The sequence below is a fragment of the Aythya marila genome (assembly GCF_965140915.1).
Source record: "Aythya marila genome assembly, chromosome: 8".
In the NCBI taxonomy this organism is placed as follows: Eukaryota; Metazoa; Chordata; class Aves; order Anseriformes; family Anatidae; genus Aythya; species Aythya marila.
The window spans coordinates 32,897,751-32,906,265 of NC_139049.1; the positions used below are offsets into that span (position 1 = coordinate 32,897,751).

The following is an 8,515-nucleotide window of genomic DNA, read 5'->3' on the forward strand; positions in this document are numbered from 1 at the left end:
CTCCTTCTGCCTGGGCTGCTCTTTGGGGGTAAGTGCTTTGTGTTTCCTTCAGTCAGTTGCAGGGTTTTCTAGACAGGCTGGAGTCCATGGAATTCTAGATTTCTAAGTGGTTGGAATTCTAGATTTCGAAGTGCTTGGAATAGAGGGATATTTAGTAGAGTTTGCTGGCTCACTGTTTTTTGGGATGGTCACATATATGCTCCTGTTTTTGAGCCATATTTTAATCACTACATGTATAAAAACACTTGTTTTAGTCCCCTGGAGAGTTACACCAGCTTGATTACATGCTATGTGTGGCTTGACAGCGTAGGTGCAGCATTACCAAGAGACTGAGCAGGGTTGTATCAGAGTCTGCTCTTTCCTCTGCAAAGGGTAAGTCTGTGATTACTCCTGCTGGGGCTGCTGTGTGTGCACGTCTTCTTGGCATTTGTGGACCTCAGCTGTTTTTTTGTTTTTTTTTTTTTTTTTTGTGCGTGTGTGTGTGTATGTTCTAAGTTTTTGTTTTTTTTTTTTTCAGGGGCAAATAGTGTGTTTGCTGAGCGTGGTTGGTAGGAGGAGGTGGGGAGCTGCTGAAGACTGGTAGGTTTGGTTTCGAGGAGTGTGTGGCATTATTCCTGTGTGATGCGACTGATTGTTGGGCGGGAACGTTGCAGCTTGTGTGTCTTAGCCATTGTAGCTTGTGTAGTGTGTGTTGTGTGGCCCGGGTGGAGTTTGCTGTGGCACTGTGAGCAAAGAATCTCAGTTAGAGCTGGTGAGCAGCTGAAGTACCGGAGCTGGGAAGAGAGAGGTATTATTGCAGCAGGTACGCTGTGGCTGTGAGGTGCCTCAGAGTGTGCTTTTCTCTTGTCTCTACAGGTGCTTTGAGCAGTCGTGGACAGGGAAGGGAAATCCTCATGTCACAAAGCTCTGAGGGAAGGTGAGTGTTGTCAGCCTGGTCATCCCTTATCCGAAGCGAAGGGAAGACGCTCAGGTGTTTCCCTGTGAGGGTCCGAAGTGAGGCTGTTTGGGATAGAGGAGCAGTGTGGCAGGTGGTTGCTCGCAAGAAGAGTGGTCATTGTGTCCTTTTGTGTTCCCAGGTGGCGTGGGTGATGCTGGCCGCTCCTTTCAAGCTTGGACCTAATTTGCAGGTACAGAGGCAAGTGGCCTGCTGTTTTGAAAGGATAAAACTAAAGATGGGGTCCCTTTTGTTGTTGAGGGATGGGTGCTACTGCTGTCAGCTGAATGTTTATCTTCTGCTTGTCTTTCTCCTTTGTTGAGGGTGAAACGCAGTGCGCAGTGCAGGACGTCTTGACCCGAGCTGCCTCTGCAGTGACTCTGGTGCATGATGAGCAGAGGTAACTGTTGTTTTTGGGGCGCGGTTGTCACTGCAGTTATTTTCCTACATCCAACAGAGTAAAATTCCAGTTGGGCTTTTAGAGGTGCTATAAGTGGGTAAAGAGAACAGATGGAAACATCTGCCATGTGGGGCAGGCAAGCGGCTGAGGTACAGGAGGGGATGAGAGTATGTGATTTTTTTTTCTGGGGATGGAATGGACTCAATTTTGTTGGTGTATAATCTGTTTTGCTCCTAGATTTTTCTTTCTGCGTAAATAAAAGTTTGAGCTAATTCCAGGTAAGAAAGTTCCAGTTACTTGCTGGGTCGTATTGTCTTTTTAATATTCAAAGCTGCAGCAAAAGCATGGGGATTGTTGCTTCTAGAAACTCCCCAGTTCTCTTGTTTGCACTCTGCATGTTGTTGAGCTAAAGCAGATTTAAAAAAAAATACAGGAAACACACACACAAAACAACAATAACAAGAACAAAAAAAAAACAACACCATTGGGTGACTTGTGAACGCAACGATCATTTAATCCCTTTGTTTTCCCAGGTGGTGTGGATGATACTGGCTGCACTGTTGGAGCTTGGACTCGGAGAGGAACACGTGAGCACAATCGTATGTTGCATTAGCAGTAGTCAGCATTGTGGAGAAGGTGAGCAATGGGGCCAGCGTCCTAGTGAATGCTGTTACTCTGTTTTTGCAGCTGATGATGAGCCTGGCAATTGACTAAGATGACAATCGGTGCCTGTGCATTTCTTGAGGCGGAGGGACTTTACCATGCAGCAACCTGAGAGCTAAGTTGGGGGGCACCTGGTATTTGCATATCTGGGGTGGCTAATGGGAGCTGGGAGCCAGAGCAGCATGGAGCCAGCTGGCTGAATAGACTTGGTTCCACGGTGAGGGTGGTTCAGGCTGGGTCACGTTCAGGCTGCTTGTGGCTGGGTCACCAGGCTAATAGAAGAAGTGGGATTATTTTGTAGCGTGAGTGCGTGTGCCAGGCAGGACAGTTTCCTTCTGTTCGCCTGTCTTGTGTTGCTTCTGCGATGTCTGTTCTGTGCTTCTCGGGTCTTGATATCCTCCTAGCTTTTGACACTGGACTGACTAGACAGGCAACTTGGTAGTGGTGCTGAAGGGCCTCAGTGCTTGTTTTGTCATCATGACTCTGATCTGAGCACTTCTTGTGTTGCAGTCACTGCTTAAAGAGCAGTTCTGTTTCAGGTCTCGTGCATCATATTCGGTTTGAGATCGCGTCTGTTTCCATCCTCACTCTTGCAGAAGTCATCTGGGCCGCATCAGGAGCTCTTGTTGGGAATTGAATTCCTAAGCATCGTCTTATGGGGTTTTCAGTCCCCATCCTTCTGGTCTGTTGTCTTGAAGGCAGGCTTTTTAGGCCTCCATCATCCCAGTTCTGGCAGTTGCTTCCAGTCGCGTGTCATGACATTTGAGTCTTCTCTAGGGTCTGGTGCAGAGCACCTGTTCTGACTTGCTGTTGCCATAGGGCTTCCCTCCGGGGGTCTCTTTTTCTTGCGCCTTGTGTTGTGTGTTTTGTAGTGTTTGTGGCGTCGCTGTGTGTGTATGTGTTTGGTCTGGAGCTGTCCTGCCTGGCAGTTAGTGATTAATGTGGCAGTGCATGGGTGTACTAATACATTGTCCGGACTGTTTTGGCGAAGACATCCGGTCTGCCTCTGGGCACGTACTGAAGGGCAGCTGGCACAGTCATCTCTGTGGTGTTTGGCAGATGTGGAGGTGGGAGAGTATATCTGCTTGTGAGCAGCTGCTCGCATAAGCGCTTGAACGGTGTGCTTGAGGAGGTCTGTTGAATCTTGAAAGGTTACAGATATGGGGTTTTGAAATGTTTATTCTTATTTCTTTCCTATCCCCAGTAGAGTGTAAACCTTTTGGAACCTGTCACAGGAAAGAGCTCCATCTGGAACTGTTCAGCACTGGGTAGGCAGCTCAGTGACAGGCTTGATCTACTTCTGAGGTGCTGAGGTAATGGGGTTGCTGTTTTGAAACAATAATTTGTAAATGGGGTCCCTGCTGTTGTTGAGGGATGGGTGCTAATGCAGGCCGCTGAATGATTATATTGTGACTGTTTTCATTTGTTAAAGCTGCAACACAGTGTACAACGTGGGACTTGAGCATAGCTGCTTTCGGCAAGGTGAGTGATGAACAGATGTAGCAGGCACTTTAGGGGTGCAGTTGTCACTGCAGTTAGTTAACTACACAAAATACAGTAAAAATCCTGTTTATATTTCAGAGGTGTGTTGTAGCTGGCTTAAGAGAGCAGATGGAAGCATCTGCCTCGAGGGCAGGTGAGGGAGCAGAGGTAAGGGAGCAGATGAGAGTAACTGTCCTAGCTGTGCTGTGGCTTTGGATGCTGCTTAGGCCTATGCTTTTCTTTTTGTTTCACAGGTGAGTCGCACAGGCTCAGAGGGGCTAAGCTGCACTCTAAAGAGCAGCACGAGAAGGGCTGGCTGTTTGTGAGCTGGATTGGAGCAGAACTGCCAAGTAGCACGAGGTGACTGCGAAGGGTATCCATCTTGCTTTGCAGGTGCCATGGCAGGCTCTCCACAGAAGCGGTTGAGGATTTGAGAAGAGGTTGCAGATCATCAAGGAGCAACACATGCAGGGACGGCTTGAAAACGGTATGGCTGCTTTCTCTTCTGTTTATCAGGTGTCCCAGGCAATGTGGGCTGTGATGTTAGTCTTTAGAATCGGAACATAGCAGGTGCTGATGGCTGTCTTCTTTGGTAGGCAAAGAGGTGCCCAAAGCCCTGTCCTGTGTAGCCTGAGCACACCTTGCTGAGGATGAGGTGTCCTTTCTACCAGTTCCCAAAACTGTGTTGAAGCTGAAATGCTGCGTCTGTGTTCGGGTTGGGGTTGCGCCTTGGTGAGTGTAGGGATGGATTTTAAGTGGGTGCAGCGGAGGGCCTGGACCCAGTGTCCTTTAATGTGTTTTAACACATCAGCATAGCCTTTTGGTTCTCAGCTTACTTAAGTAAGTGATTTTTCCTGTGAGTGGAATGGAATTGAATTCTTTTTTGGCATGTAATCAGTTCTGCTCCTAGACTTTTCTTTCTATGTAAATAAAAGCTTGAGCTAATTCCAGATGAAAAAAAAAAATCAGCTACTTGCTTGGTCATTTTGTCCTTTTAATATTCAAAGCTGTAGCAAAAGCATGGGGATTGTTGTGGAGGAATGGTTAAGTGAGGTAGGACACGTGGATGTTGAGCAGTTAGGAGGTCATGGGCTAGGGGAGGTACCGTACTCAACTCATATGAGCCTGGGCACGTGCGCAGCTGGTTGAGAACCAATCAGGCCCAAGGACACGATGCCCTTGTGTGGTTGGGAAAGTCCCTAAGGCGGGACGGTAGCTAAAAGAGGGAGGAACTAACTGACAAGATAGGAAAGTGTTAGCCAATCCTGAGCTTAGTTTTTGCAATATGTATGAGTTGATTATGTTCAAACTAGATAAAAGGCGACTGAGCTATCCATTAAAGTTGAAGTTCACTGTTCACTCATATTGAGCGTCTGTGTCTTCCTTCTGTCGACAACAAATAGCGCCCGAACAGGGACCGATCTGAATGGGATTTGGACACTGCTGGCGGTGATCCTGGGCCACGGTTGGACGGAATAAGGGAGGAACCGGTCCTGCAACGCAGCCCAGGAGGTGGAAGGGACAAGAATCCCCTCACCCGCGTCGGGAAGGTGAAAGGGACGTGGAGTCCCCGCACCCGGGAGAGGATCCCGCCGGTCACGCGTCGCCGAGGTCTGAAAGGTGAAAGGGACGAAAACTTGGAGTCCCCGCACCCACAGCTCGGAAGGTGGAAGGGAGTCCCCGCACCCGGGATGAGCCTATAAAGGGTCCCGCCGGAGAAGCGCCGCCGAGGTCTTTGCAAAGGCTGCAACCAACGTATATAAAGGTATGGAGAGACAAGCGGCGTATGCTTTGCTCGAATGCTTTTTAGAAAAGTGGATCACTTCAGATATAGACTGCAAAAAGGATTTACCAGGATTATTAGCATATGGAGTAATGCAGGGTTGTTTTATCAATCCTGATACAGTTTTTCAACAAACAGAGTGGCGTAAATTTGGGGACAAATTGTTTGATGAAGTTATTAATGAAAATAAGGCTGCTAAAAAATTATTGAAGCCTTGGAGAGCAGTCACTAATGCCTTAGTTATACATCAGGCTGAGCAGAGAGTCGCTACTGCTGCTACAGAGCGACTGGGATTGCCGGGAAGTGTTGGAGCTGGGGATTGCCCACTGCCGCCTTCAGTGAGAACGATAACGCTGCCTCAGGGGGCTACGGGGCAGTGGGAGCCTCCCCCCCCCTCAGTCACCGCCACGAGCAGTGCTGCGCTCGGAGTTCCGCGGAATCGAATGGCAGCTGACCCTCACCGTGTGGCGAGTCGGCACAGAGCAGAGGGACGGACATCAGGACCCTGCAGCCTGTCTGATGTAACCATGGAAGCAGCGGCGGCTGTACTGCTTCTCTCTGGCATTCTTTTTATAAGAGGTTTACCTTGCAATGAAAAAGGGATACTAACTGGAGTGTTAATAATTGTATGTGTTATTCTTAAATGTCCAGGTATTTTGTGTTGAAAGTATTTGTGTAAGGGTAAGGTTTTAAAACAAAGTGTTGCAAGTCACTTCACGAGGAACACAATGAGAGGCAATACTTGTTTGTTTGCTTATCATTCTAAATTATATTCATGTGGTATGATTGAGGTTGTGGTATGATTGAGAGTGAGATGTGCCAGAGGCCTCTGGGTGTGTGAGTGTGCTGTGTACTGTGTTAGTGAGAGCGCATTTATTGCCATAGTGCAGGCTGAAATCATAGGAAATTAGTACTGGTCGAGCAAAATCATGTTTCACAAGTATGGAGTCATTGTGCGAAGTAGCCACTTGGAGAAACTTAAGGGAACGTACTGTTTAAAACTTTTTGATTGTAATGAGTCAATTCACAAATCCATTACTTTCTTGAAAGAGCACATGAGAAAGAGTCAATATGGTATCAATCCTTTCAATCAATGGTTCACTGATTTGTTTGAAACAATGCATAGATGGTTACTGGGATTAGTCAAAGAGGGATTAAGGATTTTGTTCACTGTGGTGTCAATCATCATTGCATGTAGTATTGTGATAAATGTGGTTAAAGAGTTACTTGCAAAAATGTTATAAAATGTTATAGAGATTTTGAAGTGGTGCCAGAAACAGGTACCCAGTGGATCACTGCAAAGTGGACTGAAGCAGCTTTAGAATCTGCACACGCCGAAGACGACCAGGAAGAGGTTCCTGATAATCATTCTGACAATGACATGGGCTGTGACACCTCGACGACTATCAAGAACAGCCTTTGATCACCATCAAGTGATTAGGTTTAAGTGTGTTACTACTAAGTTGTGTTACTTACTATTAATTGTGTTACCATTAAGTGCTTACAGTAATTGTAGTGTTATTAGGGTTAAGTTGTATAGTTGTGTTATGTTATGTACCCTTTCAGAACATGCTTGTTTGGGGTCCCGATAGGGGATCCAAAGGAACTGAGTGAAATGTTAGCACCATACTCTGCCCGTATTACTCTGCTTAATGGATCTTTTTCTGACTGTAGGAACTGCACACGCTTTGGCTAGCATAAATAAGCTTGCTTGTTGGGCTGTTAAACAGTCAAATGTAACCACACAAGTTCTTTCTGAAATGTCGCAAGACACGGAAAGCCTAAGGCACGCTGTGCTGCAAAATAGGGCCGCTATTGATTTCTTGTTCTTGGCTCAGGGACATGGGTGTGAAGATGTAGAAGGAATGTGTTGCTTTAATCTTTCCGACCATGGTCAGTCAATTCACGACCAGTTGAAATGGTTAAGGGATCATACACAAAAAATTGTAGTACAAGATAGTTGGTTTGAAGGTTGGCTTAAATCTGTTTTTGGGAACATGGGTGGATGGGTTTTGTTAGTTAAAGAGGGACTTTGCTTTCTACTTATAATTATATTGATTATAATTGCTGCATATGTAACCTTTAACTGCCTAACTAAGAAACTAGAGCAACTCACAGAGAAGGTATTTGTAGCACAAAATAAAAACGGGGGAATTGTGGAGGAATGGTTAAGTGAGGTAGGACACGTGGATGTTGAGCAGTTAGGAGGTCATGGGCTAGGGGAGGTACCGTACTCAACTCATATGAGCCTGGGCACGTGCGCAGCCGGTTGAGAACCAATTAAGCCACAAGGACACGATGCCCTTGTGTGGTTGCGAAAGTCCCTAAGGCGGGACGGTAGCTAAAAGAGGGAGGAACTAACTGACAAGATAGGAAAGTGTTAGCCAATCCTGAGCTTAGTTTTTGCAATATGTATGAGTTGATTATGTTCAAACTAGATAAAAGGCGACTGAGCTATCCATTAAAGTTGAAGTTCACTGTTCACTCATATTGAGCGTCTGTGTCTTCCTTCCGTCGACAACAGATTGTAGCTTCTAGAAACACCCCAGTTCTCATGTCTGCACTCTGCATGCTGTTGAGCTAAGCCATATAAATAAGGTAATAAAACCACAGCTGCTGTTCCTCTTCTTTCTGCTTTTTTTGTGCTTTCCCCCTGCACTTTCCCATGTGATTGGCTTCAGGTTCCAGGTGGGACCTAATAGTAACTGAGTTGCAGGTGTGCCATCAGAGAGCTGCTTCTGCCTGGGCTGCTCTTTGGGGTAAGTGCTTTGTTTTTCCTTCAGTCAGTTGCAGGGTTCTTTAGGTGGGTCAGAGTCTATGGACTGATGCATTTTCAAGTAGAAACCGGTACGCATATCTTTTCGAGGTGGCAACTGGTAGGATCTGTCATAGTAAAGCAATCTAAGTAGTAGGTGCCTGTATTGCACGCAGCTCTTCCTCAGGTGAGTAGTTATTACAGCAGTTTTACAGATAGTATGGCGATGTTATTTTGTGTGTTTGCTTTGTGTTTCTGGGTCCCTTATGATTTTTGCAGAATTACAGGGCTTTTTGTGAGTCTTTGCCTATATGTCAAATCTTATCAAAGTCACAACCTTGGTGGCAAAGTGATGGAGCAGGGTTTAGGAGAAATGTATCATGGAGGCTCCCTGTGTGAGCATGTATCTGAAAATGGCAGCATTGGGCATATAAGCAGTGGCCTTTCTCAGGGTTAGGGGCGGTTTGTTATATTTCTGGAGCTTTTGCCTGTGTGTTT

General features: G+C 46.3%; 1 long non-coding RNA gene across 5 annotated transcripts; it reads left to right on the top strand.

The window, feature by feature from the left end:
* The first annotated feature begins 248 nt into the window (after positions 1–248).
* LOC309881054 lies at positions 249–7,528 on the top strand. 5 transcript variants are annotated; one of them, XR_014318067.1, is made up of 11 exons: positions 249–372; positions 518–579; positions 856–916; positions 1,077–1,127; positions 1,258–1,334; positions 1,572–1,612; positions 1,868–1,933; positions 2,022–3,310; positions 3,430–3,479; positions 3,873–3,966; positions 4,883–7,528. It is a non-coding gene; the product is annotated as an uncharacterized lncRNA (long non-coding RNA). The 5 variants fall into 5 exon arrangements; XR_014318068.1 differs by lacking the exon at positions 4,883–7,528 and adding an exon at positions 4,076–4,211; XR_014318069.1 differs by lacking the exons at positions 3,873–3,966; positions 4,883–7,528 and adding an exon at positions 3,579–3,649.
* The last annotated feature ends 987 nt before the right edge of the window (positions 7,529–8,515 follow it).